This window comes from Crinia signifera, chromosome 1 (genome assembly GCF_055691185.1).
Source record: "Crinia signifera chromosome 1, ASM5569118v1, whole genome shotgun sequence".
Taxonomy (NCBI): domain Eukaryota; kingdom Metazoa; phylum Chordata; class Amphibia; order Anura; family Myobatrachidae; genus Crinia; species Crinia signifera.
In genome coordinates, this window is record NC_139217.1 from 355,311,812 (window position 1) to 355,322,840 (window position 11,029).

Genomic DNA, 11,029 nt, shown 5'->3' on the forward strand with positions numbered 1-11,029 from the left:
TAATGGTGCCAGGTAAGGTATTGAGGTCATTGAAGAATTTCAGTAGTCTCTCCTCCCCTCCTGTCCAGATAAGAAAGAGATCGTCTATATAGCGGACGTATAAGGCGATGTCTGCGCTGTATACACTGTTCCCGTAGATGTTGGTCTCTTCAAATGATGCCATAGTCAGGTTGGCATACGCCGGTGCCATGTTAGAACCCATGGCAGTCCCCTGGCGTTGCAGAAAAAACCTGCCTTCGAAGAGAAAGTAATTCTTTTTGAGAATAGTCTCCATAAGGGACAATACAAATTCAACCGGTGGTCCTTCATAGGCCTCACTGGTAAGTAGGGCTTCACGGCATGCTGCTAGCCCAACTGAGTGTGGGATGTTAGTGTAGAGGCTTGTAACATCAAGTGTCACAAGCAGCGCTCCACTCAGGTCGTGTTGGTAGGCTTGTATCTTCCTTAAGAAGTCGCTAGTATCCGCTATAAAGCTTCTGGTTTTTTTGACCACAGGCTGGAGGTAAAAGTCCACTAGTTGCGATAGTGGCTGGCAGAGGGAACCACGGGCCGAAATTATTGGCCTTCCAGGTGGGGTCACCAATGACTTGTGTACTTTAGGGAGCGTATATAGGCATGGTGTCTTCGGGTGAGGTTGTGTGAGAAATCTGGCCGTTTCTTCACTGATGAAGTTGTTAGTTTTGCCTAGTTGGATGGTTTGATCGATAGCTTGTTTAAATCTCCAAGTGGGGTCTGAATCCAACTGCTCATAGCATGTTTTGTCGGATAGTTGTGCCATTGCTTCAGCAATATAGTAAGACCTGTCCAGCAGGACTATACCGCCACCCTTGTCTGCGGGTCTGATAATCAAGTCAACATCTTTGGAGAGGGTGTCAATGGCTAGCTTCTCCTCTCTCGTGATGTTGAAGTAGGAAATTTTCTGCTTCTCAATGAAAGGGTTGGTATCCCTCTTCAGGACCCTGTTGAAGGTGCTGATGGATGGATTAATCGAGGGTGGATCAAAGGTACTTTTGTTCCTCAGTGCAGGTGTGTAGGGTATTTTAGTGTCAACTCTTTCGGTGGCAGGATGTCTAATAAAGTGATCACGCAGGCGGAGTTGCCTCCCCAGGCGAAACATGTCAATTTGCCAGTTGAAAAGATTTTGAGATAGGGTAGGCACAAAGGATAATCCACGATTCAATAGTGTGGATTCGGCAGCAGTAAGAGTATGCTTTGAGAGATTGAACACAACAGTCCCATTTCTTATTTCTGTGGTTTTCTTCTTCCTCTTTCTCCCGGGTGGGTAGTAGAGGTTTTTTGGCGGGCGTCGATTCCTGTCTCCCCGTGCAAGATAGTTAGTTTGTTGGTTGTCAGACGTGGCGTTTTCTGAGTCGCTCGCCGATGTCTGCGACTGGGTCTCAATATCTGTATATTGGGCTGGGGGTCTACGGCCACCCCCCCTCCTTTGCTGTTGTCTGAATCTTCTAGGCTCTATCCTGGAGAACCAAGGATATACACGGCTTTCTTTGTAATCTTGTTTCACTTGCTTATATTTCTGTTTTTTGAACTTAAGGAGGCCGGTTTTAAATGACTCTATTTCCTTGTCCAATTTATTCAACAGATTACACTCAGGTGTTTCAAGTTCCTTGTAAGGGGTCGAGCTTTGAAGTTCAGTAATCTCCGTTTTAATTGTCTCCAGATCTGCTCCAGTCTGTTCGATCACCAATAACATCAGATCTTGCGAGCACTTGTTCAGTATGTTACACCATCTGCTACAAAACTCGTTATTGTGCCTTCCTAATGTAGGCTGGTTATATAGCCTGAATCCTCGGGGGATAAGCGCCTCTTTATAATACTGTGACAATGTCTGTCCATGTAGGGTCAATTCGATCTCACGCTTCCTCAGCTTCAGTAGATCATTATATAGCTCTTCAGGGGTATCTTTATTGAATGCTAGATCCTCAGTATCTGCAAATAATATTCTTGCCGCATCTGTGGCGCTAAACTGGAGCGCAGATGACGTTTCATTTCCAGCAGCAAGCGACATTTGTATCCAAAGCAACCTAACTAGTAGCAGTATACGCAAGGTCACTGTACCAAATGTGCAATAATAGTGGAAAAATGAGTAGTCAAAAATAGAAGGTAGATTTGTTACATAAAATTATAGTTCATGGTGCTCAATCCCGGTATAGAGGGAAAATATTGGAGTTGTTTAGCAGGATGGCACTCAATAAGGTAGCTCTTCGGTGCCAGGAACTTAATACAATAATAGAGAGCACTTACCCCCTTCCTTTGCAGGCGAGGATGGAACCGGCACACGAGTTTTAGTGAAGAAAAAAAGTGAAGTTTATTGTACAAGCATAATTTTGCACAAACAGTCAGCTGTAACCTAACAGCCGTTTCAACCACTTCCTAGTGGTTTTCGTCAGAGGTGAAGAAGCATTACACTGAGCCGTTTAAATAGCATACAATTGCGCCAAATTCAGCACCAGAAAGAGGCCAGTCAGACCTCCTGTGATGTCAGCAAGCGTCACATACAGTGAGTGACAGCGGGGCTTGGTTGCTGGGGGCGCGGCTCATGGTGAGTCATCAGGGAACTCCCGATGCGTCAGCTAAGTGCTGGCATCGGGGTTATCCTGTGTAATACATGGGACTTCATAGCAGATGACCGCGGGGGTACAGCGCCGACGCTGCTGCAGTCTGGTGGGAGTGAGGACAAAAGTGAAGACAAAAGTGAAAGGGGATGCGGGAACGGAGGTCTGATTGTCAACTCAGACCGTCAATAAGCATACACATGCGGGGGAATATAAGTGAACACATACAGGGAAATACATGTAAATAGCGCTGGAAGCATATGTATCTGTCGCCTGTTACATAAATGGCATGCAATGAACGGAATCTTTACAGTCACAATCACATAGTTGTATAACACGTTAGGTCACCTATATCCTGTGGTTAAGGAATCTGTGCGGAGCCATGGCATATACAAGACATATTCACAAATAGTCGACACCAGCATGTGTCGACCTGGGTAGTGACATGTACTGGATAAAATGCAAAACAGTATGCTGGGTATAGCACTCCTTTACAAACTCAAACCAATACATTATCAGGACACTAATAAGCAACCAGTGCCTGTCCAGTCGACACAGAGCCGTGCCGATCCCGGACCATATATACAAAAAAAATTTAGTATTGGACTGTTCCTACACACGGCGGTGTAGGTCAACAGGTGGCAATAAACTTTAGTGTAACAGGATAACATATGAAGAGAAGATTAACTGAAATAAACAGGAATAAACGCACGGCGGCGTGAATATGAACCCTGGACACACAGCGGTGTTCAGGGGACCAGCAGGAGACTTAAACACCCCAAACACTCGGCGGTGTTTAGGGGACAGGCAGGTTAATGCGATAGCAGTATTTAGAGAAAAACACCCAATTTGAAGTCCTCATTTAAACCCACTGGGGCCAGACTTTTAAGCCTGAAAATCCAAGAAAGTTCCCTTTGTAAAAGGAGTCTTTCCCTGTCGCCTCCGTACTTGAGGGGTGGAATGTGGTCTAAAATAGTACATTTTAGATCTATCATCTTGTGTCTAAGTTCCAGAAAATGTCTTGCGACAGGCAGGTTCTTAAGGTCGCTCTGGGTCGTCATGGGGTTGATGCTCTTTTTGATTGAGGATCTGTGCTGGTTGAATCTCTCCTTGAAGGTGCATGTCGTCTTGCCCACGTAGACTTTGTGGCAAGGGCATTGTAAAGCATATATAATATATCTGCTGTTGCAGTCGAGGTGGTACTTGATATTGAAGCTCTCGCCATTGAGGGGGTTGACAAATCTGGGGCCAGTTAGAAGGTACTGGCAGTTCACACACCCCCCACATTTGAAGGTACCTTTTTTGCATGTAAGCCATGTTTGTCTTGATCCAATAGCAGGGTTGGGAGTGGTTTTAACCAATAGATCCCTCAGGTTTGGCCCTCTGCGGTACGCAAATCTTGGGGGTGCCGAGATTTCTTTTGGGAGCACAGGGTCGCTCGTGAGTAGGTGCCAGTGTTCATTCACTTTGTCTCTAATATGCTTAGAGGCCACTGTGTATGTGCTTACAAAGTTGAGTCTGTTTTCCCTCACTGTGTTCTCTGGCTTTTTACTTTGGAGGAGATCTTCTCTGTTAAGCTCCATCACTCTCTGGATTGCCTTTTCAACTTCATGTGGATCATAGCCCCTTTCAAGAAATTTCTCCTTCATTGTAGAGATAGCTGTTTTAGTGACTTCAGGGTCTGATGTTATCCTGATCACCCTAAGTAATTGGGAGTAGGGTAGCCCACGTTTAAGTGGCTCGGGATGGAAGCTGGTGGCTGCAAGTAAAGTATTTTTATCCGACTCTTTGGAAAAGATTTTAGTTGTTAGATGCCCATTTTCGATCATTACAGTAACATCCAAGTAATTGATGAGTCTTTCACTGAAGCTGATCGTGAATCTAATGGTGCCAGGTAAGGTATTGAGGTCATTGAAGAATTTCAGTAGTCTCTCCTCCCCTCCTGTCCAGATAAGAAAGAGATCGTCTATATAGCGGACGTATAAGGCGATGTCTTAGGATTTTCAGGCTTAAAAGTCTGGCCCCAGTGGGTTTAAATGAGGACTTCAAATTGGGTGTTTTTCTCTAAATACTGCTATCGCATTAACCTGCCTGTCCCCTAAACACCGCCGAGTGTTTGGGGTGTTTAAGTCTCCTGCTGGTCCCCTGAACACCGCTGTGTGTCCAGGGTTCATATTCACGCCGCCGTGCGTTTATTCCTGTTTATTTCAGTTAATCTTCTCTTCATATGTTATCCTGTTACACTAAAGTTTATTGCCACCTGTTGACCTACACCGCCGTGTGTAGGAACAGTCCAATACTAAATTTTTTTTGTATATATGGTCCGGGATCGACACGGCTCTGTGTCGACTGGACAGGCACTGGTTGCTTATTAGTGTCCTGATAATGTATTGGTTTGAGTTTGTAAAGGAGTGCTATACCCAGCATACTGTTTTGCATTTTATCCAGTACATGTCACTACCCAGGTCGACACATGCTGGTGTCGACTATTTGTGAATATGTCTTGTATATGCCATGGCTCCGCACAGATTCCTTAACCACAGGATATAGGTGACCTAACGTGTTATACAACTATGTGATTGTGACTGTAAAGATTCCGTTCATTGCATGCCATTTATGTAACAGGCGACAGATACATATGCTTCCAGCGCTATTTACATGTATTTCCCTGTATGTGTTCACTTATATTCCCCCGCATGTGTATGCTTATTGACGGTCTGAGTTGACAATCAGACCTCCGTTCCCGCATCCCCTTTCACTTTTGTCTTCACTTTTGTCCTCACTCCCACCAGACTGCAGCAGCGTCGGCGCTGTACCCCCGCGGTCATCTGCTATGAAGTCCCATGTATTACACAGGATAACCCCGATGCCAGCACTTAGCTGACGCATCGGGAGTTCCCTGATGACTCACCATGAGCCGCGCCCCCAGCAACCAAGCCCCGCTGTCACTCACTGTATGTGACGCTTGCTGACATCACAGGAGGTCTGACTGGCCTCTTTCTGGTGCTGAATTTGGCGCAATTGTATGCTATTTAAACGGCTCAGTGTAATGCTTCTTCACCTCTGACGAAAACCACTAGGAAGTGGTTGAAACGGCTGTTAGGTTACAGCTGACTGTTTGTGCAAAATTATGCTTGTACAATAAACTTCACTTTTTTTCTTCACTAAAACTCGTGTGCCGGTTCCATCCTCGCCTGCAAAGGAAGGGGGTAAGTGCTCTCTATTATTGTATTAAGTTCCTGGCACCGAAGAGCTACCTTATTGAGTGCCATCCTGCTAAACAACTCCAATATGTATATATATATATATATATATATATATATATATATATATATCTCAGGGTTGCCGACTTTCAAAAAATCCTCTCCGGGAGAAGCCCGGAGAGGAATCTTGCATTACGAGTTTTGGGGGCGGGGCTTAACAGTGACGTCATTAAGCCCCACACCCATTATGACAAATAGCCGAAATAACTGATCTCCATGGAGGGGGCGGGGCTAAAATGACACGATTGTGCCTTTTAGCTCCGCCCCCTCCCCCGAGACCTGCGGATTGCGGCATATAAATGCCGCGATCGGGGGGGCTCAGTGGGGGTCCCCCTGATTCCGGGAGGGTTGCCCACCCTTCCGGGGGCCGGGAGGAAGGACCCGATTTTCGGGAGACTCCCGCAAATTCCATCAGGGTCGGCAACCCTGATATATATATATAATATATACACTTAACATCGGCACTCACCTTTCCTAGTTTTGGGGTGCCCTATGACTTGTGACCACATTGTTTAAACATACATTGTAGGGGCTCTGCACACACTAAATTAACTGATAATAAATAGTGGAGATTTGGTTCATGAATTGATCAATGCATTTAAGCCTGCAGCCCCCTTCAAGGGACCCCACTGTTCTGCAGGTCCTAACACTATCGCTGAAAATGGCTACAATACACATAGCTATCACATCAATGTTTGATTCCAGGCATGCTCTCTGGTCTGAAGCTCACAGCACACTTTGCTTTTATAGGTGAGCAGCTACCACCACACCTGTCACTAATCATCTAGGGAAATGGTTAACATAAGCTATGCATTATGGGTTAAAACAGGGTGCATGAGAGAATGTGACCACAATAAGACTAATTAAAAAAATTAATCTAATAAACAATATATACACTTAACATCGGCACTCACCTTTCCTAGTTTTGGGGTGCCCTATGGCTTGTGACCACATTGTTTAAACAGACATTTTAGGGGCTCTGCACACACTAAATTAACTAATAATAAATAGTGGAGATTAGTCTTATTGTGGTCACATTCTCTCATGCACCTATAAAAGCAAAGTGTGTTGTGAGCTTCAGACCAGATAGCATGCCTGGAATCAAACATTGATGTGATAGCTATGTGTATTGTAGCCAGGGGCACTGGAACGTTTTTAGGTTGGGGGGGGCAAGATATAATCTCATTTTGGCGCCCCCTAAATTGCTTAAAGTGGCACTGTCACCCCCAAACAGGTTAATGTGATTATCTCTGATTATGATAATCAGAGATAATCACATAAACCTGTTTGGGTGTGAATCCAGGGGTAAATTACAACCCCTGGATCTGTCAGTCACTGGGGAAGGGAGGGCGAGAGGAGCAGCATTTACCTTTACACAGTTTTAGTTGTGGCAGCACAGCGTGATGGCTGCTGCTGCGGCTGTTTTAGGATGCTCCCGCCCATGCACTGATCCACCAGTCTCCCTCCCTACCGCCCGCCAATCACTGTGGACACATCACATCCACAGCCACTGTGATTGGCGGGCGCGTGTTGTCAACATCTCCCCGCAGCAGCAGCCATCCATGTGGGCGGGCGGGAGGGCGGGCGGCTGATTAGGTATCATTCTTCTTGCTCGGCGGGCGGGAGGCTGCGATTAATCAGTAATATAGGCGGACGGGTGGGAGGCTGAATCAAGCTTAATCAGCCCACCGCCCGCCCGCCTATATTACTGATTAATCAGCCGCCCGCCCGCCGAGCAAGAATCCGATAGCGCCTCACGCCCGCCGAGCAAGAATCCGATAGCGCCTCAGTAATTTGGGGGGGGGGGGGGCAAGCTGCCCCCTCGCCCCCCCCGTTCCGGCGCCACTGATTGTAGCCATTTTCAGCGATAGTGTTAGGACCTGCAGAACAGTGGGGTCCCTTGAAGGGGGCTGCAGGCTTAAATGCATTGATCAATTCATGAACCTAATCTCCACTATTTATTATCAGTTAATTTAGTGTGTGCAGAGCCATATATATATATATATATATATATATATATATATATATATATATATATAACAGTTTAGGATATGGATCCAATGAGGGCATTCACCACACTTGCATAATGAAAGAATTTTAATTGAGGTACATAACCATTCCATAATGTAGTCAGTCTACGTTTCTGCCACAAGGTGGCCTTTCTCAAGACAGGACATCTATAGGCGTCTTCACAGCTCAAGCATCATATATATATACACACACACACATACATAACACTCACACTACATACATACACAGCATACATACATACATACATACATACATACATACATATACATACATTATACATATATGTATATTCACAGAGCATATATACACTCACAGCATACATACAATAAACACACATTATACATAAAATAAACACATAGCATACATACGCACACAAACACACTACATATATAAATACATACACATCATATGTACAAATACATATACATACATACTGTACACACACACAAAACACTTACACAATATACACACAGCATATATATTCATGTACCCATACATAACACACTACATACATACACAAATACATACATACACAGCATACATACATAATACATATATGCATATACACAGTGCATATATAATTACACACACACACAGCATACATACATACATACATACATACATACAATAAACACACATTGTACATAGAATAAAATAAACACAAAGCATACATACATATATAAACACAGCATACTTACATACATTTATACAATAAAAAAACAGCATACATACATACATACATACATACATACATACATACAAACATACATTAACCACACAGTATACATATAAACACAGACATATAGAATATATATACACACACACACTTAACATTGTACAATGTGGCCATAAGGAGACTGGGCAGCCTGGGTGTCCTCAGATGCCCAGTTGGTGAGTTTGCATGGAACCCTGCTGTGGGCCAGGGGGTGATGGCACTGGGCCAGGGGATGGCAGCATCGAGCTCCTCGCCTTTAAGGAGAAGAGGGAGACTGGACCACACAGTCAGTGCTGGCAGGAGCTGGGACACAGGGTGCAGGCTGAAATCACCAGGAGGAGAGTCAGTATGGATGCAAGCGCTCTAAGCTCTTGCCGTGCCCCCCCCACACACACACACATACATACACACACACACACCTCTCTAAAAAACATTGTTTACGGTGCTTGACAGGGGCCCATAAGAGATCGGGGTCCAGGACTCCCCCCTTAATCGGGCTCTGAAGTGGAGGCTGTATTAATTGCGGGATGCATTGTTCCACAGGCATGCTCACACAAAGCCCACCATCACCCCTTTAGCTGTCACTACTCTTTATTCCCATGACTCCCGCCCACTACTACTCTGAGTCTGCTTCTGCCGGGTGCTGCCTGTGCTGAGTTGCAAGCTAACGCCCTCTGTATTACCCCTAATGGCTGTAAAGGGAAAACCTCTGCTGGCTTCAGTGGTCCCAGGGATGCATTACATGGGTGAATGGGTGTGCGTATGACGTCAACGCACACCTGCATACCGCAAGGACTGAGTGGCGTCTGGCAAGAAGGCTGATTGGCTGCGGTGGTGGGAAGGCTAAGCTGCAGCAGCTGGCAGACTGAAGCAGGGAAGTGGCATGAAACTAAAAGTAAGATGGACTAGCTTTTTTTTTTTATATGTTTAACCACCATGGAGGAGGAGGCACACAAAAAATCTGTGGATTTTAGCTCATTCCTTGTGGCATAATGTGAATTTCGGTTTGGCATAATGTGAATTTGGCACATTCCGTGTGGCTTAATATGAATTTTGTAATGTAAACATAGGGTATCGGGGAATGGGACAGTATACCTATGCACTAATACCCACCAAGAGAATGATTAAGAAAATCAAATTTTAGTGTTTATTTGGTATCCACAATGTATGATTCGTGTGCCTTGGCACAAAATTCCTGTGTGGAGGTGCTCCCCTGAGAGTAAAAATGAGATCAAAAAAGGGGAAAAGAGAAAGTACTCTCTTTGCCCCCAAACAAAGAGAGTACTTTCTCTTTTCCCCTTTTTTAATATGAATTTTGCCTCATTCTGTGTGGCATACTGTAATGTGAAGTTTGGCTCATTCCATGTGGCGTAATGGGTAAGGGGCGTATAGCACTGGGGAGCAATGTTTATCGACTGTGCATGTGCATAATCTTTTATGTGCATGTGCAGCTGCTTGTTGGGAGCGGGTATGGCAAAAATGGGCCTGTTATTCGCTGGCCCGTTCGCACCTAGCAGTGTGGGCGAGGGCAGCGGCGAGGGGTCGTGCCCATGGGAACTCCCAGCATTTGATGGGCATTCCCATGAAAACGCTGAGCGTTCCCATGGAAATTCACCCCTGATGCGGGTGCCGGGGGCCAGCAGCTGACGTCAGCGGATGTCAGCTGCCCTCCTGCTTCACGATTAGGGAAGCCGCAGATCTAAGACACTAGAAATGGTTGGCACCATTGGATGATTTTGCCTCCTCACGCAAGGCTGTGAATGGATGTTTATGCTAAACATCCATTCGCATGTGTGCTGGGAAATCGGCGTGGGGCGCCAACAAAAATCTTGCCTAGGGCATCAAATTGGATAGGGCCGGCTCTGGCCTTATGGATATGTACTCAATAATTATGTTATTAGAGATCTATTACTAAATGCTGCTTGATTAAATTATGAAGTAAATTGGGGTAAATTTACCAAGATGGGAGATCTATTGAAAATGGAATGTTGCCCATAGCAACTAATCAGATTCTGCTTCTTATTTAATTAGCACCTTCTAGAAGATTACTGGAAATATGTCAAGAGGTTGTCTACGTTTGTTGCACCTATCATATCTCTTACTCGTAAGGGTGCAGACCATTCAAAATGGTCATTGGAGGCCCTTTCTGCTCTCCCACTGGTATTTATTTCCACACCTGTACTTAAGCAGCCTGATATCAATCATCCTTTTATTTTCAAAGTTGACGCCTCTTGAGTCGGAGTGGGTGCTGTTTGGCGATCTTCTAAACTGAGCTAAATTTCCAATTACTGTTTTCACAGACATAATAATTTACTACAGTATATTCACAAAATGCTCAATATTTAAATCCAAGGCTATCCAGGGGGCTATGTTTTTTTTACTTGGTTTGATGTTTCTTTCAAGCTCTCTTTTGCTGGAGCAAGAAGATGATAATCATTTTGGCTTAA